General features: G+C 38.6%; 1 protein-coding gene across 2 annotated transcripts in view; it reads right to left on the bottom strand.

The window, feature by feature from the left end:
* The window catches only part of PPM1L (protein phosphatase, Mg2+/Mn2+ dependent 1L), a 317,524-nt gene that overhangs the window by 217,440 nt on the left and 72,738 nt on the right, over positions 1-27,346 (bottom strand). Inside the window, exon 1 of one of the 2 annotated variants that reach the window (XM_021069740.1) lies at positions 1,661-3,413. The exons of the other annotated variant lie outside the window; for it this stretch is intronic. The gene's annotated coding sequence lies outside the window, so the exon portion shown is untranslated. Of the gene's footprint in view, positions 1-1,660; positions 3,414-27,346 lie in introns of those variants that run through there. 2 annotated transcript variants of the gene reach the window in all.

The raw sequence follows: 27,346 nt of genomic DNA, 5'->3' as shown, positions 1-27,346 counted from the left end.
GGAAAAGCATTATGTGGTAGTTTCCTGGCACCTTTCTAACTCTCATCCCTAAGAGTTTTGTTTGTTTTTTCTTTCTCCTATCTCAAGATCCTAGGCTCTGAACACATCAACATTATCTAGACATCATCTAGAGTCATAGGAAAGGAAATAAAATACAGGAAAGGAGTTTCTGTTGTGGCTCAGCAGGTTAAGAACCCGACTGGTATCCATGAGGACACAGGTTCAATCCCTGGCCCTGCTCAGTGGGTTAAGAACCCAGTGAATTATGGTGTAGGTCACAGACGTGGCTCGGATTCTTGTGGCTGTTGTGTAGGCCAGCAGATGTAGTCTGATTTTCCAATTTGACCCCTAGCCTGGGAAATTCTATATGCCATCAGTGTGGCTCTAAAAAGAAAAAAACAAAACAAAGAAACAGTAAAAAGAGTGGTACAGCTAGGAAACGAAATTGATTTAATTCAAGTAAACCCACCCATATCCCACCACTAACAATAATAACAGCAACTATTTTACTGAGTGCCCTGTGTAGACCTAGAATTGTGCTAAATTATTTTTACTCTCCATAATAACCCTATATGTAACATATTATTCTCCATTTTAAAGATGAGTAAGCTGAGGCTCAGAGGGTCTGGACTCTGAGGAGACATAACCCTTTAGCCCTCTTCTTGCCCACAGACTCTTTATACTTCTGGTTTGTATCCCAGCAGGTCTCAGATTCTAAGCTGAAATCCCCTTAAAAGTCTGCATCTATTTTTATCCATATTCTGCCACTGTGATTCTTGGAATAAATTCTACTTACATAGAGAGAAAAGAATCTTCTTTGAGTTCTACCCATGGAATTCAAAAAATGATATGTAGTAAGAGTAATACACTTAGGTAAGACCCAGGCAGCCAGTGGCAGAGGGAGGATTTGAAACAGGTTTTTCTGGCTCCAAAGCCTGTTCTATGATCTACTTACTCCCATACCACAGCTCCTGCTGCTAATACGGACACTGTCCTGTAGAATTCATTTTAGATGTTTAAAAGTCTAACTTCTATCAATGGCTCACGCTTCAAAAAAAAATTAAATTTCATTTCTATAATATGAAACATAAGGACCAGGAATTCTAAAAAATTTAAAGAATTGTTATCTACTATTTGGAGAAATTCTTTTTATAAGTATACCTTTGAAGTACAGCAGAAGCCAAAAACTGCTCTAGAGAAAAAAATGGAGTGAAGAAGAATCTAAATATTCTTGGCCCTGAGTTATATATGCCTTTCGAGTCTGAAAAAGCCAGACAAATACTGCAGCAGAGAAGAAAAACACATATACTTTTAGTTAAATGGTGAGTTAGAACTAGGCCACATCTCATTTTTATGTCCCAAAGTGCTTAATTTAGAATCGGATTTTAAAAACAATCCTCCACAGGCCAGGTCTGGCCCTTCCAGTTGGCACCTGGACATCAAACTCATGACAATCTGGAACAACTGAAAATAGCTCTGGGTATTCAAACTTTCAGGCAGTAAGGAAGGTCAAATTTGAATTAATGTATTTTAAGACTGAAAAAAAAGAGTTTTATACAAGGCTTAAAAGAGAACAAGAAAAATAAAGAATGACAATTAAGCAGCTGACCCAACCTACATCCCCATCAGCAGTGAAGCCAGCGCTTGCTCACATTTTTACCTGTTTCCATCATGGGACCCCTCCGGTCACAGCTGTGTGCTGCTACTGCTCTAAGTACAAAGTCATTTCTTACATTTTCTACTTATCCTGGTCCAAGAACCCTCACTATTTATCCATGTTCTACCGAATAAAGTCCAAATTCCTTTGTCTGGCATCCAAAGCCCTTATTCCAGTTTTATTTAACTCTATGTTTCCAGTTGTATTTCCCATTATTCTCCTTCAAGAGTCCTTTATGACAGCCAAATGGGTCTACTCACTGTTAGAAGAGCAGGCACATTCCAGCCCAGCTGCCTTTGTAATGCCACGAGCATCCCTCCTACTCTTCTCTACCAAAATCCCTCCAATATTCAGAGGCCAGCTCAAGGCCCAGCACCTGCATGAGCTGTCCCCTAGCCAACCCAGGGTGCATAAAGTCTCTCCCCCTCTGAAATCCTCCACCAGTACACAATACTCTAAACCACTCCTTTGGGACTCATCATAAACTCTCCCATAGTAATATTTACTTATTTTATTTCTATGCCTTAACTCCTCAAATAGAGGAGGGAAAGGACTTCAGTCTTATCACTATACTTTATGTTACCTCTAGCCAGTAACAAATTAATGTCACATGAATCTCAGCTAATAGGATTTTAAAGCATTCATGCAAGGATGCTAAGCAAATTGCTATTTGTAAGCCAAAGAGAGGAATATATATCAGAAAATTTCAACATTTCACTGTTTCTACATTTCATAATATAAGACAATAGTTTTTTTTAATCAAAATGAAACTTAGGAAGTCCTGATGTGTTATCAAGCCAGGAAAGTGTAACTACTGAAGACAAAGCTATTTGCACCTGCTGAAAAAAGCAGCAATAAGTTTAATCACAGCAAGAAGGTTTCTCTGCTTGACTCCACATAAAATATGACTGTGCTGCACCCTGCAGTCTATGGAAGAAAAAGGATTATAAGAAAGCCTATTCAAAAATTAATCAATGTTTGGGCAGGAAATAATTTTCCTGCTGTTTTAAAAATACTAATCAATTTTCCTCTCAATGTTGTCATTACACACTAAGAATACACAATTGGGTTGTACCTGCAATCACCATTTCATATTTGGAAATAGAGTTCTGCATTCATTTTCCTTATTTTAGAATCAAAGAAAATGACATGAGTGTATAAAGCCACATTACTCTATAATGTGACCTCTGATCCTCTGAAAATAATCTGGTTAACCACTTAGTCCTCCCTGTGAGAATATGACTGAGTTCTGGGATGGGCCTGAATAAGCAACCTCCCAAGCTCCCTTTTAAAAGGTGAGCTATCAGGAGAAGAAACATACAGATAAAAGAAGCCTTGGACTCTGGGAATTCCAAGCTGACTCACATATGTAGATCCAAACTCCCAAAACCAGACTGCCAAATTCCATGTCTGCCCAGGGTCCACACTGGGATAACTCCAGGTCCAAACACATAGTAAGCAAATGGTCAAACTAAGTCTTCCTGTGGATTTCAGAGCACTCAGGTATATTTTATGGACTCCAAAGCAAACCAGGATTCAACAAAAATTCCCCAAACTGAGTAGACACATATTTTCCTCCCAAGAGAATTCCAGAAATACCTCAACATCAGTGCATTCTTAAGACCATGCTTTCCTTTTTCATGGTGCTTTCCAAAGGCATGCAAAGGAAACTTTTTTCTTTTGCTTTTTAGGGCTGCACTCGAAGCACATGGAAGTTCCCAGGCTAGGGGGTTGAATCAGAGCTACAGCTGCCAGCCTACATCACAGCCAGAGCAATGTGGGATCCAAGCCATGTCTGTGACCTACACCACAGCTCTCGGCAACTCCAGATTCCCAACCCACTGAGAGAGGCCAGGGATTGAACCCGCATCCTCACGGATACTAGTCACATTTGTTTCCGCCGCACCACAACAGGAACTCCCTAGAAAAAGTCCTCTTAAAATGAAAACAATTTACCTTCACCTAAGCCAGCATTTTCCAGCTTATCTGAAATACTTCTCTTGGGCTCTCTCTCTTCACCCCATGATTTTTATGCACTATGTGTCTCATCTCTACTACTAAAGAAATTCAAGTACTTCCAAGTTTTATTTTGTGGTGTCACTTAGGGAAAGGCCTAACAAGCGGCCTCCCAAAGTGACATTCATTACTTTGGCAAATATGCCATTAGTATAGAGTCTGTGCAAATTCAAAACTGAATGTGTCAGCACACTAGAGAACCCAAGTTTCACTGGCAGGTCTGCAGTAACCACAATCATAAGCACAACACCGGAATGTCAATTTATTAAACTACAAGTAACAGTAAGTACTTACAGAAACACCTACATTCTAACCTGCAAAACCCACCCATTTCCTTCCTCTAGTAGATCCACCTGGGAAGCCAAGTTATTAAAAAAAAAAAAAAAAAAATGGTGAGCACACAATCCAGGGAAAAAATGGTTAGATGAATTGCATTTTTAATGGCATCGGACTAAGAAAGCCTGATGTGTCTATCTTATAACATCTTGTTTTGACAATAAACCATAATAGCAGTGAGCAAAAGACTGATCTGTGGATTAAGAACCTTTTACTCCTCCTTAGTCTCTAGCAGCCCTAAAACTCTTCTGTCCATTCTTGGAGATGGGTAGTTGCTATCTTTTCAATCTTATTCTAATGAGTGTGGGTGAAACATATTACAAAGCTGAGTTAATTTTTATGAACTGTCATACAATCTAAGTATATGCAGTGAGTTTGCTGTGCAAGCACAGCTCCAAAATAAGTCTCCCCAAACCAATCTGCCTTTTAACTCCAAAGCCCCTCCAATATAGAAAATCTTCAGCTCCTTCTGTATCATAATCCTCAACATTCATTGACAACTCTTTCCCTACCTCCATCTCCTTCCTAGGGATGGCCTCATCAAAGATATCAAAATTAAGACCACTGCTATGGCTGCCTCCCCCAGAAGAGTAATTTGGTCATTTCCCATATTTACCTTTAGAAAGCAGGTTTCTTTAAAAATGTCTGCTAAAGGATTAAAATAAATTTAACTTGTTGTGTTTTATTTAGTCCATACAGAATTTTTTTTAATTGGAAAATGTCACAAAAATTCCAGATTTCCAGCTCCTCATAAAAAACATGAAGGGAGGGTTCAGTCACACTGGACAAGGACAGAACTGAATATAACATGGCAATAACAGGCTGAAGCAGAACACAGCTTTTCCTTCTCACAGGCCATGCTTCCTCTGGTGCCCACCCTGACTGCCCACCACTCCCATTGTCTTAGAGCCACTGTTGGTGGATATTTACATTGCCAATCCCTATTTGATTTACCATGGGATATTTTATAATTCTGTTCACAGAGACCAATCTTACGAAACAAGTTTTTGAAGTTCTTAAGGGTGAGTTCATTGCACTACCCAAGTTTTCCTTGAATAATTTGCCTTTCCCTCTGTTGCTCTATAACCATGAAAGGAAGGCAGGAAGGCAGCCAGCCAGCCTAGGAGTTTTAAGGCAAAAAAGGATCCCGGAATCCAGTGTTGGCTCCCTTAACCTATGAGCTAAGGTCAGTCAGAAGGGACTCACTACATAGTACCCGGAACCTCCTTTTTGCTATTCATTTCCATCCCAGGAAGCTAAACTATGAAACTTCCTATAAAAATCTCCCTATTCCACCCCAAGAACTAGCTATATTTGCAGATCCCAGTGAAAAACGAAATTTCAGGGGCTCTTTTTCAAAAAATTATCAAGAACTTCAAGATAGTGACAGCAGAGTATTAAACCAAGTACAGGCCCTTCTAAATGTGGCAACCTGCACAACCACACAGGTCCCATGCCCATGAAGCCAGCCCTAGCCACTCGCTTAAACTTTTAACTATGCACTCCAATCCGTATTTTAGGACTCCAAGGGCCTTGCCCCTGGCTTGGGCAATCTGAATCTGACTTCATTTGCTTCTGACTCTGTTTTGTGCAACAAGGACAAGCATTCCTTTCCCTGCCACTGGTCTTCCAGACAGGATGTACAGCATAGCGTTTACATCTATATGGTCTATTCAATGAAGCAAGAGTTATTTTAAAAAACAAGAGAGAGAGAGAGAGCAAGTATCTAAGGCCCAAATGAAATGTCATTTTGTTAGACTTCCTTCTTTACAACTTTACCTTGACAATAACAGGGGCTTGAGGTCAAGGAAACGCATTCCTTGAGGTCAAGAAAACTCATGTTTCCATGCTAATTTATCACCTGTATAATTTATAGGCTTATAACAATATCATTTTTTTATTTATTTTTTGCCACAACTTCCACGTGCTGTGATAAGCACATGGAAGTTCTGGGGCAGGGATCGAGCCCACACTGCAGGTGCAACAATGCCAGATCCTTAACCCACTGCACCACAAGGGAACTTTCAACAATATCATTTCTATTTATCTTTTTTATTCATTCCTTCTTTCACCATTCAACCAACAAAACCAGATGGTCCTAAGAAAGATTTTCCAAAGCATAGCACATAAACATGAGAAGTTTTTAGATGGCACAAGGATCCTTTTTAATATATAATTACTTTTAAGTGACTTGGGGAGCTCCCCTTGTGGCTCAGCAGTAACAAACCCAAATAGTACCAAAAAGGACTCGGGTTCCATCCCTGGTCCTGCTCAATGGGTTAAAGATCCAGCACTGCTGTGAGCTGTGGTGTAGATGGCAGATGTGGCTCAGATCTGGCATTGCTGTGGCGTAAGCCAGCAGCTACAGCTCTGATCTGACCCGTAGCCTGGGAACTTCCATATGCACATATGCTATGAGTGCAGACCTAAAAAAAAAAAAAAAAAAAAAAAAAAAAAAATAGTGACGTGGAAACAGTATAATGACATTATACATTTATATATTGAATAATCTGAAAAACTATAATGAACTCAACCTGTGAGTTCAGTTATTAAATTTTTAAAATGTACTTAAGGAGTTCCCTGGTGGGCCAGTAGTTAAGGACTTGACATTGTCACTGCTATTCAATGAATAGCAGGGGCATGGGTTCAATCCCTGGCCTAGGGACTTCTGCATGCCATGGCCTATATGTATTTAAATAAAGTTAGTCAATTTAATGAAAAATATTAAGGAAATAAAAATAGGAGTGGAACTCAGAAAAGGAAAAATGTAACTCAAACAATTTAATGTGGAAAATACTGCTTTAGATTGTAGACAAGAAAATTCTGATTCTTAAGATGAAATGAGTTTTTGTGTCTTCTTCCTCCAGTGGAGTTGATGTCTCTTTAAGAAAAGAAGTGGAATATCAATTTGCACTTAGAGAACATTATCTAGGGCTTCCATAATCCTTATCAGATGAGGCTGGTAAAAATCTACTGAGAGATCAAAAGGAAACCAACCAATCTAAGGAACCTGAGAATGTCTGGAATGTACATGGTAATAACCAAGAGTGTCTCATTAACTAAAGGTGGGCTGATTAGAGGAGTCCATTCAGAAAGCCAGAAGGTGTCCAACCTCCACTATGCAAATCTACAATCCATGTACAAGGCAGATGCTACAGAGACAACAATATGGAACAATGACACTAGTGTTCCAGTGCTGGCCCTGTCAAGGATGAATCATGTGACCTTAAGGGCTATGGAAGGTCCCCCAATTTCTTGTGTTGAAGCCCTAACCTCCAACATGATGCTATTTGGAGGTAAAGCCTCTGGGAGATAGTTTTAGATGAGGTCATGAAGGTGGAATCCCTATGATGGGATTAGCACCCTTCTAAAAAGAGAAGGAAATCTAAGCTTTCCCTCTCTCCTTCCCCCTTCTCCCCTTCCTCAACCCTACCCCCACCCCTCCTCATTTGAGGATATAGCAACAATGTGGCCATCTACCAATAAGGAAGAAGTTCCTCACCAGACACATTTGCTGGCACCTTGATCTTGGACTTCCCAGCCTCCAGAACTGTAAGAAATAAATCCTTGTTGTTTAAGCCACCTAATAGTCTACAGTGTTCTTTTACAGCAGCCCAAACTAACACACGAAAACATAAAGCAACTCATTTAGTTTCCTTGCATCTGTGGAAAACAAATACCAAAACTTGAAAAAACTCAGTCTAGCCCCTACATTTTACAAATTATGAAAATCAGGTTAAAAGACTTGCTCAAAGGCATCTACCTTCCTGCTAGAGAGCTACTAGATGAGTACGAAAGTAGAAGCCTTCAAGTCCCCAACCAGCATTCCAGGCCGTCTTCTCTGCCTGGAATGCCCCTCTACACCAACGCTTTGTCTCTCTGAAACTATCAGATCTCAGGGCCCAGTTCAATGACATCTCTGAAAAGCACTGCCTGGCCTGTGTTTCCCCAGCCTACCAGGCAGAGTTCTGGCTATTCTCCTCTATCCCCATAATCCACAGCTGTGTATCCAATCAGAGAATACAGCATCACCACATTGTACTGTGGATAATTTTTCATCCCTTTTCCTCGATACACGGTGAACTCTTTGAATAAAATAAAGTCTCATTCATCTTTACATCTCTACTATTCCACAAAGCCTGATACATAGAAGGAATTCAGTTAATAAATGGAGATTAATTTATACCTGACCTATATGAAAATACTATATTCTAAACTCTAATCAGTATAAGAACTAATGACTATCATTAACTACACAAATATTACTTGTCAAACAAAACAGGGTACCTGCCTTAGCACCACATCCTAGCCATGGATCACTAGGAATAAGGACAGTCTGCCAACATTGGCTTGGAACATGACAGGCATTGTGCAAGGTGTCTGGATTTAATCTTCACTACAACCTGTAGATTTAAGCACTACTATATCCATTTTATTGATGAGAAAACCAAATCTCAGAGAGCTTAAACTTCATTAAGATAACAAAGGTGGGAGTTCCCTTTGTGGCACAGCGGAAACGAGTCTCACTAGGAACCATGAGGTTGCAGGTTCAATCCCTGGCCTTGCTCAGTGGGTTAATGATCCGGCGTTGCCATGAGCTTTGCTGTGGGTCACAGATGTGGATCAGATCCTGCAATGCTGTGGCTGTGGTATAGGCTGGCAGCTGTAGCTCCGATTAGACCCCTAGCCTGGGTACATCCATGTGCCACTAATGCAGTCCTAAAAAGCAAAAAAAAAATAAAAATAAAAAAAAAATAACAAAGGTGGTAAACAAGAAGAAGCTGGGCCTCAAATCCAAATTTCTTATACCTCTGCTCATCACTTCACAGATTCTAAGCTTTTCACAAACAGCTTCTCTGACCCTAGAAGGTGCCCTAAGAGATTATTGGTGGGGAAAAAAAAAACAAAACTCTGCAGTTCCCATTGTGGCTCAGCAGGTTAAGAACCCAACTGGCATCCACGAGGATGTGGGTTCAATCCCTGGCCTCATTCAGCGGGTTAAGGATCCAGTGTTGCCATAAATTTTGGGGTAGGTCAAAGATGCAGCTCGAATACAGTATTACCATGGCTGTGGCATAGGCCTCAGCTGTGGTTCTGATTCAACCTCTAGTCGAGGGACACATCCATATACAAAAGTTGCAGCCATAAAAAGAAAACAAAAACAAAAAACAAAAAAACCCACCAAATCAGTTCCCATGGACTAGCAACACAGAGGGCTGCCTGGCCCTCATTCTTTCTGTCCAGGCTTTGTGTACCTGAGGTCATGCTGGCTTACTTAGATTAACCTGAAATAGTATTTTGAACAAAACATCTTATTACATAATTTTGAGCTCTTTAAGCTTAATTCCACTCCAGTTAGATCATGATACTGGGGTATCATGAAGGATTGCTGGCAAAAAGAAAACATAAACAAAGCCTTTATTGCCATCAACTCATACTTGAACCACACCTAATACTCCCCTGCCCCCAACTCACCACTGATTTTTATTAAAAAGTTAATTCAGACCATACACAGGTTTATTTTTAATCCTGTGGCCACTAATGAAAAACCTGGATTCTCTTTGGCAACACATGAACCACGTTTAAACAAGTGCATTCCGACGCATCTAATATTAAACCCTCTTGGGTGCTGTCCAAGGTAGGTGCAGGCTATAGCTGGTACTACTCAACTAAATTCCATCCCCAATACCTAACACAGTTCTTGGCATGCAACAGGAATTTGGAAAATGTTTCATTGATTCAAATCTGTGCTAAAGGGGGCAATTAGAAAGCTGCTTAAATAGTTCTTAAATACTCTGCTACTGCTATAACCTTATGGATGCTTACAAGAAGCAAACTTAAGGCCATTTTTAAATTATTTAAACTAGTCTTGAAATTGTGAGAGAACATATAACATCAAGATTCATCGGGGAAAAAAAAAGAAACTTGGAGTACAATTTTTAGGTCTTAATTTTTCCCACTGCAGAATATGCAATCAAAGACTGAGGACTGAATTTGACTTATTAATCTCATGTATTTGGAGGCCAAAAAAAGTCATCAATAACAAATGCAAAGCCTTTATTTATCTTAGAGCCTCATTCTCAGAGCAACAATATGTAATTATATGATTTGACTTATTTTTTCTTCTGTATGGATCCAAACTTCTCTGAGCCATTTAGAAAATAAAATACTAAAATTTCAGGGTGGTGTTGGAATAGTATAAAATCCTCTCATTCCCAGGAAAAAAGTACATAAATTACTTCCCTTCATGGCTTTACCCTACCTCAAACTTACACCTCCATAGGAAAGGTTATATGGTTTTTCCTTCTGATCTTGTACCAGATTATGATTTAAAGCTCGGGGTCAATCCTTCCTTGGGAAGGTTACCGGAGGATTAAATGAGCTAATCCATGTATATCATAAGAACCACAGCTGTCTCAGAGCTGACATTCAATAAATAGCAGCTATGACACTGACCAAAAGGATAGCAAAGATGAGAATGATGAGGAGAACAAAACAAAATCTTTAAGTTTCATTTTAAATTAAGGTAAAAACCATTGTACCCAAAGAAATGTCTAACAGCGAGGAAGCTCACAAAACCAAGATTCACCATGCCAGGCTTTTAAAATTCCTTCTCGTTTGCTCAACTGCCCTAAGAATTTCAGTCCTGTTTACGTGACAGGTCAACCCACTTGAATTTCCCAGAGCTAAGAAGCAGCTGCCAGGAAGTACCTCTGCAGGTTGAGGTGCAGCCTGTGTGAAGGACACCCTAATATGATAAGGAACAGGCCAGGAAAAGAGTGCCGTTGGGACCAAAGCTTCAGATTTTTGCTCTCTTTAATGAACTGGAAAATGTCTGTATATTCATGTTGTACCTCCTACCTCCTGATAAACCAAAGCTACCACTCCTTTAATAACTCCACCTCCCAAACCCCTCTTAATGCTCAACCATATCTCTGCCAGTTGATGGGTAGAGTTGACAGGCTACAAATGAGATCCTATTCCAGCCTGTCTACCTAGAGGATACCAAGGGAGTTAGTGAGGCAAGACAGGAACAGAAGGCCCCTGATAACGGAAAATCAGCCATTTTTTAAAGGTAGATGAGAAAAGAGTAAACTACATTTGATGTCCCATTAGAAACATGAAAGCAAAAGGGCTTCCCTTTGGAGTTCCCCTCATGGCTCAGCGGTTAACAAACCCTACTAGTATCCATGAGGACACGAGTTCAATCCCTGGCCTCACTCTGTGGGTTAAGGATCCAGCACTGCTGTGAGCTGTGGTGTAGCTCGTAGACGAGGCTCGGATCTGGCATTGCTGTGGCTGTGGCATAGGCTGGTGGCTACAGCTCCGATTGGACCCCTAACCTGGGAACCTCCAGATGCCATGGATATGTCCCCCTCCCCCCAAAAAAAAGATTAAAAAAAAAAGGCTTCCTTCTCTGGAATTGAGCAACACTTGTTATATCTTCTTTCTGTACACCTGGTTTTCTCCCTAGTACCTGTCACTAACCTATCCTACTTTTCTTTTCTTTTTTTTAACTTATTTAACTGTATCTACTTATTACACTCTCCATAGGATAAGAGATTTTTCTTAGTTTATCACCAATGTAACCCTACCACCCATACTAGTCCCTGGCATATAGTAGGAATTCAGTAAGCGTCTGTTGAGTGCATGCTGAACATATGAATTCTATAGGTTAGTCTCAATTCTAAATACTTTGTCACACGGTCCCCATAAACATATTCCTACCTACATCATGTGTCAGGACTTAGAGTTTGGCAAATATGGTCAAGTAAGGCATGGAATACACATACATGCAAATAAGGTAGCTTATATATGCTATTCTAATTTCAAAGTATCTTATTACCTGCTATTTGTAGAGATACTTGAGTACTATACTTACATAGGATCAAAAAGTACTAACCCACTAACCCACATGGTTTCTACACACATTAATCTACTCTTAATTAATCACATTAAGTCATTAGTCAGTTGGATGAGGTACAGAGAGGCCTGTGTGAAAACACAGTCTAATAGCCATCTCTTTGTCAGCCACTGTGATTTGGCCACATTTATACTGTCTGCCCTACCTACCCAAGAAGTGTCTTCTTTAAAAGTAGAAGTCTTTCTGGATACTACAGTATGTACACATTTTTCCCCAGTTCTGGCACTCTTACCTTGGAATTTAAAACACACACTTTAGGGGTTCCCCTCATGGCTCAGCAGAAACGATTCTGACTAGCATCCATGAGGACCCAAGTTTGGTCCCTGGCCTCACTCAGTGGGTTAAGGATCTGGCGTTGCCATGAGCTGTGGTATAGGTCACAGACCAGGCTCGTATCTGACATTGATGTAGCTGTGGTGTAGGCTGGCAGCTACAGCTCCAATTAGACCCCTAGCCTGGGAACCTCCATGTGCTGCAGGTGCAGCCCTAAAATAAAACAAAACACACACTTTACACTAAAACACTTTCCCAGTAGTTTTTGTATATAAAGGCATGCATACCACTAAAAGGGAGGAAAGGGAGAGTGTAACAAGAAGGAATATTACTGGTATATCTAAAGAAGCCTCTTTAAACATTAAGATATTTTGGTCTTCTTTTTTTTTTTTAAGGGCCACACCCAAGGACTATGGAAGTTCTCAGGCTAGGGGTCGAATCAGAGCTGCAATTGTCAGCCTATACCACAGCCACAGCAACGCCTGATCTGAGCCTGTCTATGACCTACACCACAGCTCATGTCAAGGCCAGATCCTTAACCCATTAATCAAGGCCAGAGATTGAACCTGTGTCTTCATGGATACTAGTCAGGTTTGCTACTGCTGAGCCACGACAAGAACTCCAAACTTTAAGAGTTTTAAAAGAAAAAAGAAAAAAGAAAAAAATCAGCCTGTGAAAAACAATCTCAAAGAATAACAGGATTTCTGCTGGAAGTCAGCCCTTGCAGAGGCTGACCACATTTGCAGATGCAAAATTCCATTACTTCCCCAACAATCTCAGAAACATTAGTCTCTGGTCAAAGGCCCAGAGGTGGAGGGAGGGGGACTGTCCTCCTTCTAAATGGGAAAGGAAAGCAGCCAAGCAAAAAGAGTTTAAGAAAGAACAATGGTCTCCTGGTGAGAAAGCTTGTTAAAGTAGGTCGGTATTGGAACCACACAAATCCATCATTGTTCCTTTGTATTTTCTTTTTCTTTTCTTTCCCCTTTCTTTTCTCTCCCCTGTCCTAGTCACTATTACTGTCTCTCGTGTGAGTTTTTTAAACCATGATATATTTGTTCAATTATCTGCAGACCTACAGCCTCTTCATCAAATTAGCTGATCTCTATTTATAGCTGATAATTCTGTACAGGGGAGCTCTTGAAAATTCCTGAGAGTGATAAAACCAAGTCACATTTTGCATAGCTCTTTTCGACCCAAGGATTGTTGCCATTATCCAATAAGTTTGTTTCAATGAGTGCTGTAAATACACATTTTCTTTTAAAGACAGTAGTTTTCAATAAGAAAAACTAGGCTGAGTAGTATCAAGAGATAACATTTCTACAGTTTCCTTCACTCCCTACTCCAAGATCCCATTATCTTAAAAAATGAATTCTAAGAGACAAAAAGACAGAATAAATCTAAATAGACTTTGAATAATGATTCTATCAGGGAGGGAATTCATCTCTACCTGGTAAGTATAATCACAGAAAATGTGCTGATGTATTTTTAGCAATTAATATGTAAAACTGCCAAAGAAACTCATCTATAATACTGGTTTCTCAAGTGTGACTTTTTTGGTATTAGTATTAACACATTTCCACAGTCATTAATTACACAAAACATTTATTTCATTTACTATATTCAATTTGCCAATTTCCTAATGGCCTCTAATGATATTAAAAAAGTATAATAAAGAAAAAAAATAAAACATAAAGCATCATCAAGCCAAGGTCTAACAAAGACCTCAAACCATATTTTGAGCCATGGATCAAAATCTACGTAAAAGCTCAAGCTGTAGTTCATCTTAATTCTTTCGACAATTAAGGTTAAAACACCTAAATGTATCCCTATGTCCACTTTAACACTCATCTCAGAGGCAGGACTAACACTTACCTACAGTGAGACCATGTGTGAAAACAATGGAACCCTGACAGTCAAGTTGAGGCTTGGGTCATGGGTAGCTGGGCTAACCAGGAGACCAACACTAAGCATCCTCTTGCAGCACAGGGTCCAGAGGTACCACAGGACTAGGCAGAAAGTGATCAGATCCAGGCAGATCAGCTAGGCAGTTAGGAGCCAGTGGGCTTCAAAAGTCTAAGCTGAAAGGCAAGCTCTCACCTAGAATATTTGAAAGTTGGTAAAAGCAACCAGAATGAGAAGTAATAATAAACCCTGCTCATATGGCAGAAGCCACCTGCACCTGCCCTGTTTCATAGCAGTTACTGGGTATGAGTGTTAAGGGTTGACAAATACCAAGCAGAGCCAAAAAGAAGCTAGGAGTCTGTGCATTTCTCTTCTAACCGATGACAGAATTACTCCGCAACACCAACGGCTCAAAAAGTGTCAAAACTAACACTGGCTCAAAAGTGTCTGACTGTTTTAACAGTCAAATATTCTTAACTTCTTCTCATCTCGTCACATTCTATTGACTCGATCAGCACTACCAGCCAAAATAACAAGGGAGTTAAACATTAGCCAAGAGTGCTACTCTAAGTGACTTTGAAAAAGTTACTTAACTTTTTTTTAACCCATTCCACTGTCTGGGAAACATGGAAAATACTTGTTTCATTGGGTTGGAGAAAGCAGCAATACAGGAAAGAACTCGGGACAGTCCAGGCATTTAGTAAGCAATCAAGCAAGCTGCTATTGCTACTTGCATTTTAAGTTAAACTATTTAAATGCCACTTTTGGACAGCTACATACAAAAGAATCAAACTGGACTACTTTTATACCACACATAAAAATAAACTCAAAATGCTTTAAAGACTTAAATGTAAGACCTGAAACCATGAAATTCCTAGAAGAAAACATAGGCAGTAAGCTCTTTAACATCAGTTTTAGCAATATATTTTTTAATACATCTCCTCATGCAAAGGAAACAAAAGCAAAAATGAACAAATGGAACTACATTTAGCTCAAAAGCTTTCACAAAGCAAACCCTCAACAAAATGAAAAGGCCCCCAATGAATGGGACAAGGTATTTGCAAATATTTTAATATGTAAAGTATGCAAGAACTCATGCAACTCAACATCAAAAAAAAAAAAAATGACCCGATTAAAAAATGGACAGAGGACCATAAATGACATATTTACAAAGACATACAGACAGCCAACAGGCACATGAAAAGATAAACATCATTAATCATCAGGAAAATGCAAACCAAAACCACAAGGTGATACCACTTCAAATCTGTCAAAATCGTTACTATCAATAAGATAACAAATAACAATTATTCGCCACAATGTAGAGAAAAGGAATCTGTTGTGCACTGTTGGTGTGACTGCAAACTGATGTAGCCACTGTGGGGAACAGTAGGCAGATTCCTCAAAAAATTAAAAATAGAACTATCATATGATCGAGCAATTCCACTTCTGGGTATTTTTCCAAAAACAAAAAACACTAATTCAAAAAGATATATGTACCTCTATGTTCATTGTAGCATTATTTACAATAACCAAGATATGGAAGTAAACTAACTTTCCAACCATACATGAATGGATAAAGGGGTGTGTGTATGTGTGTGTATGTGTATACACATACACAAAGGAATATTATTCAGCCATAAAAAAGAATGAAAGCTTGCCATCTGTAACAACATGGATGGACCTAATAGGTATTATGCCAAGTGAAATAAGTCGGAGAAAGACAAATATCATATGATTTCACTTATATGTGGGATCTAGAAAACAAAACAAATGCACAAAAAAAAAAAAAAAAAACAGGAACAGACTCACAGATAGGAACAAACTGGTGGTTGTCAGAGGGGAGGGAGTAGAGGGATGAGTGAAATAGGTGAGGAAGGTTAAGAGGTACAAACTTCCAGTTATAAAATAAATAAGCCATGAGAATGTAATGCACAGCATGGGGAATATAGTCACTAATATTGTAATAACTTCATAAAGTGACAGATGGTAACCAGACTTATCATAGTGATCATTTTCTAATGTACAAAAAGACCACTAAGTTGTCCACCTGAAACTAATACCGTATTGTAAGTCAATTATATTTCAATTTTTAAATGCCATTTTTATCGTTTAAAATAGCCCAATATTGGCAATTTCATATGGTTCAACCTAAAATTTATATCAATCATTATGATCAATGTATCAATACTAGTAATAGCAGCACTACCGACAAAGTGTTTTTTTTGTTTTGTTTTGCTTTTTTTTACTTCTTAAGGTCCTACTTTAGGTTCCTAGATGCTCTCTGGAAATGTTGACAAAAACTACTCCATTGCAAGTGCCTCTCTTTGATCCATCTTCCCATAAAGGTCTGTCAAGAATAAGGAAAGCCATGGAGTTCCCGTTGTGGCTCAGTGGAAACGAATCTGACTAGAATCCATGAGGATGCAGGTTCAATCCTGGCCTCACTCAGTGGGTTAAGGATCCAGCATTGCTGTGGGCTGTGGTGTAGGTTGCAGACAAGGCTCGGATCTGGTGCTGCTATGGCTATGGTGTAGGCCAGCGGCTACAGCCCGGATTCAATCCCTAGCCTGGGAACCGCCATATGCCACAGGTGTGGCCCTAAAAAAAGAGAGAATAAGAAAAGCCAGCCTACATCCTACATCAGGCCTACATCCTACAAAATGTTATAAAAGGCTAAAGTGACCACAAGGTTTTTTTGCTATGTAGTTGTTTTTTTTTTTTTTTTAACCATGTAAGGACACTGTCCTAGGTCTTGGAGCATAGAAATTAAATTAAGAAAAGTTAAAAAAAAAAAAAAGGCAGTTTAGAGACCACCCCAAAAGGGAGAATTCCAAAAATAAGACTGGGTTCAAAGAAAATAAAATGAGGCCTAAAGCAAAGAGGAGGTGTCAAAATATGATACTAAAAATATGTATTTATACTTTTTATATATGTTTGTATATTGTACATGCAGTATAAATGCATGTTATTTCGCTGAGACTTTCAGTAACAGAGCTTTCATTTGTAGCCGTCATCCTAGTGACGGAGGTGCAAGGATCCATCCACATCCTCATGTTTGGGGCCCCTTGTGCCCAAAGGCTCACTTTGTCAGGAGGTTAGCTAGGATTAAGAGGGCAGCCTTTGGCCACAGAATGAGCAGGCTAATGAACACCTAAAGGAGTCCAGCCCGTGACCCTTCCTTCATAAGGGAACTCCCTGGCCTAATCACACACTAACAGTGCTAAAACATGTGTTCAAAATACCATCAACTTTGTGATTTAGTACTCTAACAGGCACTCATAAATAACCCTTTTTGAAATTCAATGAGGACTTTATGTCTGGATATGAACTGCATAATAAAAATGAAAGCTCTCCCAGTCTCTGAATATTATGTGCACCATGATTCAAATAAGCCAACTTTAGAGTAAACTTTACAGCAAACTTGGTCATCTACGTTGAAAAACATTGTCATCCAGGACTCCAGTGTTAAGACGGTCTGGATGTAAATCCCAGGCTTGGGGGCTATAGGAACTCAAATGTTTCAAGCTCTTTGTGCCCCTTTCATCATCTGTACATGGGGGGCACAATTATGGCTACCTCATACGGCTCTTTGGAAAATTAAATGAGCTAATACATAGAAAAGTACTTATATCTGGCACCTAGGAAATGTTGACGAACTGGTACCAGTTTGTTAATATTATTGTCATGCTAATTACTGCTGGTCATATCTATACTAATAATGATGTTATAAACAGAATATAAGTGATGAACATTATAAAAAGAAATCATTATATATTAAGATAAAAAGTATGATCATTTATGCATTTTCACAACAAACTAGGAGCCTTGACATTACTTTATACTAATATCTCACACATTAGCTATTGTTGAAAACTCCCTCACTCCAGCCATCTGTAATCAAGAAGGACACTAAGAAAGATCAAGGGAGTAAACAACTAGATAAAGAACAGAAAAATCACATTAACTGGTTTCCTGTAAATTAGAATTCCCTTCAATTTTGTCTCATCAAAAGCTATACTGGCAACCATCCACACGTCCAGAGCCTGTACAAATTATGCAAAATAATTTACGAAAATCAGGCTAATTTTTTTTCTCTTGTGATAACAAGAGACTGCTCCATCTTATTGTTATGAACAGTGAGTTTATAAAATTTTCTTTGTCTTCTAAGATTCACTTTTCATATTCCTTTGGTCTCACAGGTTTTTTTGTATGCCCCCCCCCTCAGATCTCATGTTATTTTCCTTAAACATAGTCTTTTTCTGAAAATTCTTTCTTGCAGATATTCTAAAACTGTCCTTAATTTGGTATTCAGGTAATCTTATGTACCAAGCCTTGGGACAGTGCCTAAAACATAATAGACATTTCAGCTAATTGTTAAATAATTGGAGCAAAGTATCTATAGTCAGATCAGTCATCTGCAATATTCTATATCTGTATGCATGAGTTTTCATTACTACTAATACATTTTTACCATTGTGGGATTACGTAAATTATCACTTGCAATAGGATAATTTCTACTTGACAACATTTCAAATTGAAATATGTCTTACAAGCTACATTGTTCATGGATAATTACTATAATAATGTTCAATAAAGTTAGAAAAGAAGTTTATTTATAGAGAATAAATAGGCAATTTTTTTAAAAAGACAAAGACTTTTAAAGAATCTAAAGATGATGGCATTAAATACAAAATGCACAAATCAAAATTTTTGGATATAGAAGCACTATTATACATAAACATGTGTGTATTATTTTTTTCCTAATATATATAAAATATCCCTAGGAACTTTTCCCTTTGAGGACTATATTCATGGCAGATGTCCTGTTAGGGATAGCAATAACTAAAGAAGTAAAATGAGAAAAAAATAAACATTTTGGTTTATTCAAATGACAGAGCACTTGAGTCCTTTCTTTAGAACTAGAATCCTGAAACGATTTCATATTTTCATTAAAAGAACACTAATTTCTTGGAATAGAACATGATGAAAGATAATGAGAAAAAGAATGTATGCGTGTGTGTGTGTATGTGACTGAGTTACATTGCTGTATAGCAGAAATTGGCACAACATCGTAAATCAACCATACTTCAATTAAAAAAAAATTTAAGGCAAAAAAAAGAACACTAATTTCTTCATACAAAGAATCTCATTTAAAAGACGCCAGCTTTTAGAAAGAGAAGCTAAGGAGTTCCCATTGTGGCGCAGTGGTTAACGAATCCGACTAGGAACCATGAGGTTGCGGGTTCGATCCCTGCCCTTGCTCAGTGGGTTAAGGATCCAGCGTTGCCGTGAGCTATGGTGTAGGTCGCAGACGCAGCTCGGATCCCGTGTTGCTGTGGCATAGCCCAGCGGCTACAGCTCTGATTGGACCCTTAGCCTGGGACCCTCCATATGTCGAGGGAGCAGCCCTAGAAAAGGCAAAAAGGCCAAAAAAAAAAAAAGAAGAAGAAAGAGAAGCTAAAAGATTTCAAAAGAACGGCAAGAATATTGGGTGATTTCTCCTTAATCTTAAATAGTTTATAATTAACACTATAATCAAAGAGTACAAAAAATAAGCACATACATAGAGTTATAAATATTTTTCAAGTTATATATATATATTTTAAAAGCCTAGAGACTGTGTGGTATAATGGGATGGATACAGCCTTTGGAGCCAGAAGACCCCAGTTCTAATTCTAGCTTAGCCTCTTTACTCCTAAAGCTATCAAGGGAGTTAAATACAACTGCCTACATAATATATCTAGTGCAGTACCTTACACACAGTAAGGGCTCCATAAATAATAATACCAATACTATTAAAAGAAGGCACACTAAACACTTATTTCACTTTGTACCCTCCCACAATTCTTCTAGAATGTAATGGGATTAAAAATGAAGAAACTCACAAATATAATGAAAAGAGGAGAAAAGACAATAACAATAAAACTATGGAAGATGGAAAACTTATGCATGAGTCATAACTAACCTAGCAGAGCCAATAAGACCAAATCCTAAGTCCTTTTCGGGAACCTCACCTGTACTGTTTTATATTAAAATTTACTGGAGAAAACCTAATTATTTATTATAGTTTTACATATTGAAATATTCCTATCTTTAAAATGCCAGCGAAGGGAAATCTGTCTCCCTGACTTCGGACTATATTACAAAGCTGCAGTCATCAAAAACAGCATGGCATTGGCACAAAAACAGAAATATAGATCAATGGAAGATGGTAGAAAGCCCAGAAATAAACCCAAGCACCTAAGGTCAACTAATCTACAACAAAGGAGGCAGGAATATACTATTGGAGAGAAGACCAGTCTCTTCAATAAGTGGTGCTGGAAAAATTGGAGAGCTACACATAAAGGAATGAAATTAAAACACTCTCCAACACCATATACAAAAATAAACTCAAAATTTGATTAAAGAAATATAAGATAAGGAGTTCCCATTGTGGCTCAGCAGGTTAAGAACCTGACTAGTGTCCATGAGGATGCAGATTCAAACCTTGGCCTTTCTCAGTGGGTTAAGGATCTGGCATTGCCACAAGTGGAAGCATAGGTCACAGATGTGGCTCAGAGCCCATGTTGTTGTAGCTGTGGTGTAGGCTGGCAGCAGCAGATCCAATTGGACCCCTAGCCTGGAAACTTCCATATGCTGCAGGTGTAGAAGGAAGGAAGGAAAGAAATAAGATTAGATATATAAAACTCTTAGAGGAAAACATACGTAGAAAACTCTCTGACATAAATCACAGCAATTATCTTTTCAGATCTACCTCCTAGAGTAATAAAAATAAAATAATAAATAAATAATAATAAACCAATGGGACTTAATTAAACTTAAAAGCTTTATACAGCAAAGGAAACCATAAACAAAACAAAAAGGTAACTCATAGAATGGGAGAAAATATTTGCAAGTGAAGCATCAACAAGGGATTAATCTCCAAAATATACAAGCACTTCATGTAGTTCAATAACAAAAAACCAAACAACAGAATCAAAAAATGGGCAGAAGATCTAAACAGATATTTCTCCAAAGAAGACATACAGATGGCAAAAAAAAAAACAACCAAGATGCTCAATATTACTAATCATTAGAAAAATGCAAATCAAAACTATGATGAGGTATCATCTTCCATCTGTCAGAATGGCCACCATCAAAAAGTCTACAAAGGGAGTTCCCGTCGTGGCACAGTGGTTAACGAATCCAACTAGGAACCATGAGGTTGCGGGTTCGGTCCCTGCCCTTGCTCAGTGGGTTAAGGATCCGGCATTGCCGTGAGCTGTGGTGTAGGTTGCAGACACGGCTGGGATCCAGAGTTGCTGTGGCTCTGGTGTAGGCCAGTGGCTACAGCTCAGATTGGACCCCTAGCCTGGGAACCTCCATATGCCATGGGAGCGGCCCAAGAAATGGAAAAAAAAAAAAAAAAGTCTACAAATAATAAATGCTGGAGAGGGTGTGGAAAAAAGAGAACCCTCCAACACCTGGGAACGTAAATTGGTGCATCTATTATGGAGAAGACTACGCAGGTTTCTCAAAAAAATAAAAATCGAACTACGAAATGATCCAGCAATCCCACTCCTGGGCATTTATTCAGAGAAAACCATAATTCCAAAAAATACATGCACTCCAATGTTCATTGCAGCATTATTTACAATAGCCAAGAAACAGAAGCAACCTAAATATCCACTACCCAAGGAATGGATAAAGAAGATGTGGTACATATATACAATGGAATATTACTCATCCATAAAAAAGAATGAAATAACGCCATTTGCAGCAAAGTGGACAGACCCAGAAATTATCATAAGTGAAGTAAGTCAGACAGAAAAAGATAATCTTATGAGATCATTTATACGTGGAATCTAAAAAAGGGAGACAAATGAACTTATCTGCAGAACAAAAACAGACTCACAGACTTATAAAACAAACTTATGGTTACCAAAAGAGACAAGTTGCAGGGAGGGGTGGACAGGGGGTTTGGGATTGGCATATGTACACTATGGTATATGAAATGGTTGGTCAATGGGACCTGCTGTATAGCACAGGGAATGCTACCCAATATTGTGTAATAATCTACATGGGAAAAGAATCTGAAAAAGAATGGATATGTGTATATGTATAACTGAATCACTTTCTTGTACAGCATAAATTATCACCACATTGTAAATCAACTATACTGCAATAAAATTTTAAAAAACTAAACAAAATTATCAAAAAATTAAATGCCAGCTAAGCAAAAAAGTTCTTAAGATTACACATCAAAACTGCATCATTGCTTCCAACAATATATGACAAAAATATTGGAGATAAGGATTCTAATGTATTTCAATTCTCAAATTGCAGAAGTAAAGAAAAAACAAATGATTAGGATCGGGTAGATCCTCAAACAAAAACAAATGAAAATGAGGGGTTACAAAGGCTTTAGAGATGGTGAAGCCATGAAATCAATTAGCCACTAAGTTGAAGCTTCTCAAAGAGCAAGCGAGGCTTACCAAGTAAGACTTTTGAAATAAATTTCCCAGTTTCCAATACCAACAGCACGTACACACAAAGAGATCAAAACCTTAAGAGAAACAGAAAGAGGAAAAGGTATATGCTTTGGGAGGTGATTCTCAAACATCACATACTGCCTTGTCCCTGTTAAGAAACACTAGTCTACAAAATACAGGGTCTCTCCCCAGATGTAAAGTTCAAAAACACTCTACAATGCATTATTGTTGGGAGTGTAACTTGGGGCAACCAATCTGGAGAACAATTTAGTAATATCTAGTAGTAAGAGGTACTTATCTTATCACCCTGCAATCCCACTCCTGCAAATCAAGAAACAAGCAAAAGCCCAAGAGTTCCTGCTATGACACAATGGGATTTGCCATGTCTCTGAAGCACTGGGATACTGGTTTGATCCCCAGCTGGGCACAGTGGGTTAAAAGATCCAGCATTGCTGCAGCCATGCCATAAGTTGCAGCTGCTGGCAAAGGTTGCAGTTGCCAGCTGGATCCCTGGCCCAGAAACTCCAGATGCTGTGGGACAATCAAAAAAGAAAAAGCAAAAACAAACAAAACCAACAAAAACACTCTTATCTACACAAGGAAGCAGGGATGAAAATGTCCATGGCAACATTATTTATAGTACCAAAACATGGAAACATTGAAATGTCCATTAACATGAAAAGAGATAAATATTAATATGATATTAATATGAATGAACCTCATAAACTGTAAACTTAACAGAACTGCCAAGGGATTTATACAGCATAATACCATTCATTTAATGTTTTAGACCATACACAACAATACTATTAAATTTCTTAGAGATTTATACATACGTAGTAAAAGGATTTGTTGTTGCATTGTTTTAAAGGAAATGATAAACAGCCAATTTAAATAGTGGAATAACTACTGAGGCTGGAGAGAAAGAAAATCAAGGCAGAGAATACAGGAGCTAATACATTTAATTTCTTATACTAGGTAGTGTGACTATGGGAGTCCACTGTATTAAACTTTATATCTTTTTGCTTATCTTTTTATGCGTTAAACATTTTACAATAAAAATTTAAATCTCAAAGACAAATTCTGAAATTCTCTTTGTGGTACTAAATGTTGAAAGTACAAAAGCAAATAAACCAAGAATGATTTCAGCATCATGCACCTTATCTAAACACATGTGAAGAGTTGGTGACTCATAATTCTGTGCCATGATCACAACACAATACTGCCTCCTATTTTTTTGGGGGGGGAGGGGGTCTTTTTACAGCTGCACCCATGGCATATGGAAGTTCCCGGGCTAGGGGTCTAATTGGAGCTACAGCTGCCGGCAACTTGGGATCTGAGCTGAGTCTGTGACCTACACCACATCTCATGGCAATGCCAGATCCTTAACCCACTGAGCGAGGCCAGGGATCAAAACTGCATCCTTGTGGATCTTAGGCAGGTTCATTAACTGCTGAGCCACAAAGGGAACTCTTTGCCTTCTCTCTTAAATCCAACCCTATCCAGCTCTACATTTAACTGTCACTGCAAAGGCTATATACGTCTCATCACCTCTCACCTCTAACTGGTCTCCTCGCCTAAGTCTCTGCCCACCTCCTACCTAGACTCCATTTTACTCTTGCTGCCTGCTTTTTAAAAATCACTTTAAAATAAAGCACAGGAGTTCCCGCCGTGGCGCAGTGGTTAACGAATCCGACTAGGAACCATGAGGTTGCGGGTTCGGTCCCTGCCCTTGCTCAGTGGGTTAAGGATCCGGCGTTGCCGTGAGCTGTGGTGTAGGTTGCAGACACGGCTCAGATCCCACGTTGCTGTGGCCCTGGCGTAGGCTGGTGGCTACAGCTCTGATTCGACCCCTAGCCTGGGAACCTCCATATACCGCGGGAGCGGCCCAAGAAATAGCAAAAAAAGACCAAAAAATAAATAAATAAATAAATAAATAAAGCACAAAAAACTTACCTAGTAGATCAAAATCACTGTCAATGTTCTAGTTCTTGGCATCAGTGATGGGTTCACAGATTTTTCTTACAGTATTTGTATATAAATAAACTAACAATAAAATGACCAATGATGCAGTTTGTCATGAAGCCAAGATTATGATTTGACTAATTCTATATACCTAAGGTCTATTTAAAAACTAAGAATGATTGACAGAGCCAACCAAGCTCTCCAAGCTCCCTTCCCTCATGGATCTTACATGCAAATGGATAAAAACAATTAACAAATAAATACATAAAATAATATAGTCTGTTAGACAGGGAAACTTACTGACACTTACCCTCTCCAGAATATAAGCTTCAAAAGGGCAAGCATTTTTTCATCGCTGTATCCCCAGCATCTAGAATGCCACTTGACACATAGTAGGCAATCAATACCTATCTGTTGAAATGAATAAACAATATATGGCAAAATAAGTGTTCAATAAATGTTAACTGCTCTTGGCATTATCACTGTATCTGTAATATGGCCTTCCCTACTATGCATACAATGAAAACAAATGGAAAATAAATTTTAGAAAGGCAAAACACTGCCTCCACCAGGTGTTTCATTTGGATTTGCTGGAATCCAAATGAAAACTTAAGTCTACAGTCTACCTCCACCAAATGGGTCTTATGACCTGAACTACATAGTTGCTTATGCTATATTAAATGAGACCATGTAGTGTCACTAAACCACATACCTCAATGTACATTGGAAAGTTCAATTTTTAAAAAAATTCTTATAATTTAAAAGAATAAATTTAGACAAACTGAGATTAAGCAATTTGTCTGACATCAGATCTATTAAAGACTGGTTTAGAATCTTGGACTCATTTTAGACTCAATGCTATCATCTATCATAATCATGATATTTCGCTTATACATGGCACATTTCTGTTCAGCGGCTGTTCAACTTTGCCACAAGGGTGATTAAACAGCAATATATATATTACTTCTGACCAACTCTAAATATCAAGGCAAGACTTCTGGCAGCTCACCGAAACAGAAAGGGCAAGAGAAGTTAGAACTGTGCACAAGTAAAACAAAGGAATGTTTTTGCTTGTTCCAAAACATATCAGAAGATATCATAAAATGATAACAGAAGAAAAGCAGTCTCACAAGACCAATGGAAGGTGGAAAACAAGGAGAATCAGATTTTTAATAGTACAACTTGAACTTTTTCTTCAAACTCTTTCCTCCTTGAGCTTCTCTGACTTATTCATTCTGGTTTTTTCATCCTACAATTCCATCTCTCTTTTTCTTCCATCTACTAACTATTCCTTGATGAAGAGATTGCATTTCATGGTTTTAACCAACAACCCCACACAGGTAAGTATCAAATATCAAGTTCCAGTCCCATCTCTTCTATCTATGCCAGGCTATAACCAATAAGAGATACTTCTAGGGCCACCTGTCTCAACCTAAATACGTCTAAAACCTGAACTCCCTCTTCCAAACTATGACCCTCCCTCAATCAAGCCACCTCCCTTTCTCAACTCCCCTGTCTTCATTGATGGCACCACGGTTTCTTCAGTTACTGAGACACAGATATTCAGAGTGGCCTTTGCCTCTATGTCTACTTCAAGTAGTCCATTCAGGTACTGAAATCTCTACTTACAGAGCCAAAAGTCAACATAATCTACAAAAATAAGACAAAATAAAAGTACTACCACAAAAGTAAAGCCATTAAAGAAAAATAGATTATTAAAATACTGAAAATTTCCCAAATATCACTATAGTTTGAGGACAGAGTATGTGAAGTAGGTGCTATGTAAAAATCCAGAGTTACGGTTATCATGCACATCCAACAACTGTCACCCCTATTCTAGCAATTCTTGTCTCCAGAGCCATCCCTCTTTACTCGCCAACACCACTGCTTTAGTTGAGGTTTTCATGACTTCCTATCTCAACAAGTCTTTCCCTTCTTCCAATCCATTCTGCCCATCAACCTCTGATATTGACCAGTGCCTAAACTTTATCATGCTATTCATTTACCGGAAGACTTTCAATGACTCCTCAAACTCCTCAAACTCCTCAGTCATGGGTACACACCTGCAGCATACGGAGGTTCCCAGGCTAGGGGTCTAACCGGAGCTACAGCTGCCAGCCTACACCACAGCTACAGCAACACCAGATCCTTAACCCACAACCTCATGGTTCCTAGTTGGATTCATTTCTGCTGCACCATGATGGGAACTCCTGGCATGTAATTTTATATTCCACTCCTTGTGGTGGCTGGGGAGCCCTTCCACCCCCCACTTCACAGACTGAAAGTTCCCACACACAGGTATAAGATCAAGAAATAACGGGTAGGTTCAACTTACATATACAGTTTCCTTTTCCTTTTATTTCTCTATTTTTCTCTTCATAACTTTTCTTCTTTTCCACCACTTTCTTGGGCTTCATTTATTTTTCACTTCCTTATCTATGCTGGTGTCTCCAACAGGAATTTCTAATCCCTAGTATCTCTAAAAAGACTATTGACCATTGTTCTAATCAGTAGTTAATAATAAGACTAAGGCATAACAGAATGGAAAATGGAAAGAAGATCTTAGTTCTGGAATAACTGTGTCCCCAAAGTTCTCACAGAAATTCTAAAAGAAAGTCAGAAGTGAGGCCACATAAACTCTCAGCTATGACGATGGAGGCCTCATTGAGAACAAGAGTGTGGCTTGCTGCCCACTTATTCAGGAATACATAAATAGCATGAACATAATTCCTTTTATTATAGTTTTCTAGAATTTCTAGATTTCCCCTATATCTCATCAGAAGCCAGATAGGGCCCTGG

The sequence above is a fragment of the Sus scrofa genome, chromosome 13 (assembly GCF_000003025.6).
Source record: "Sus scrofa isolate TJ Tabasco breed Duroc chromosome 13, Sscrofa11.1, whole genome shotgun sequence".
NCBI lineage: Eukaryota > Metazoa > Chordata > Mammalia > Artiodactyla > Suidae > Sus > Sus scrofa.
Note: the sequence above shows the minus strand (reverse complement) of the source record. Positions and strands in the feature narration are given on the sequence as shown.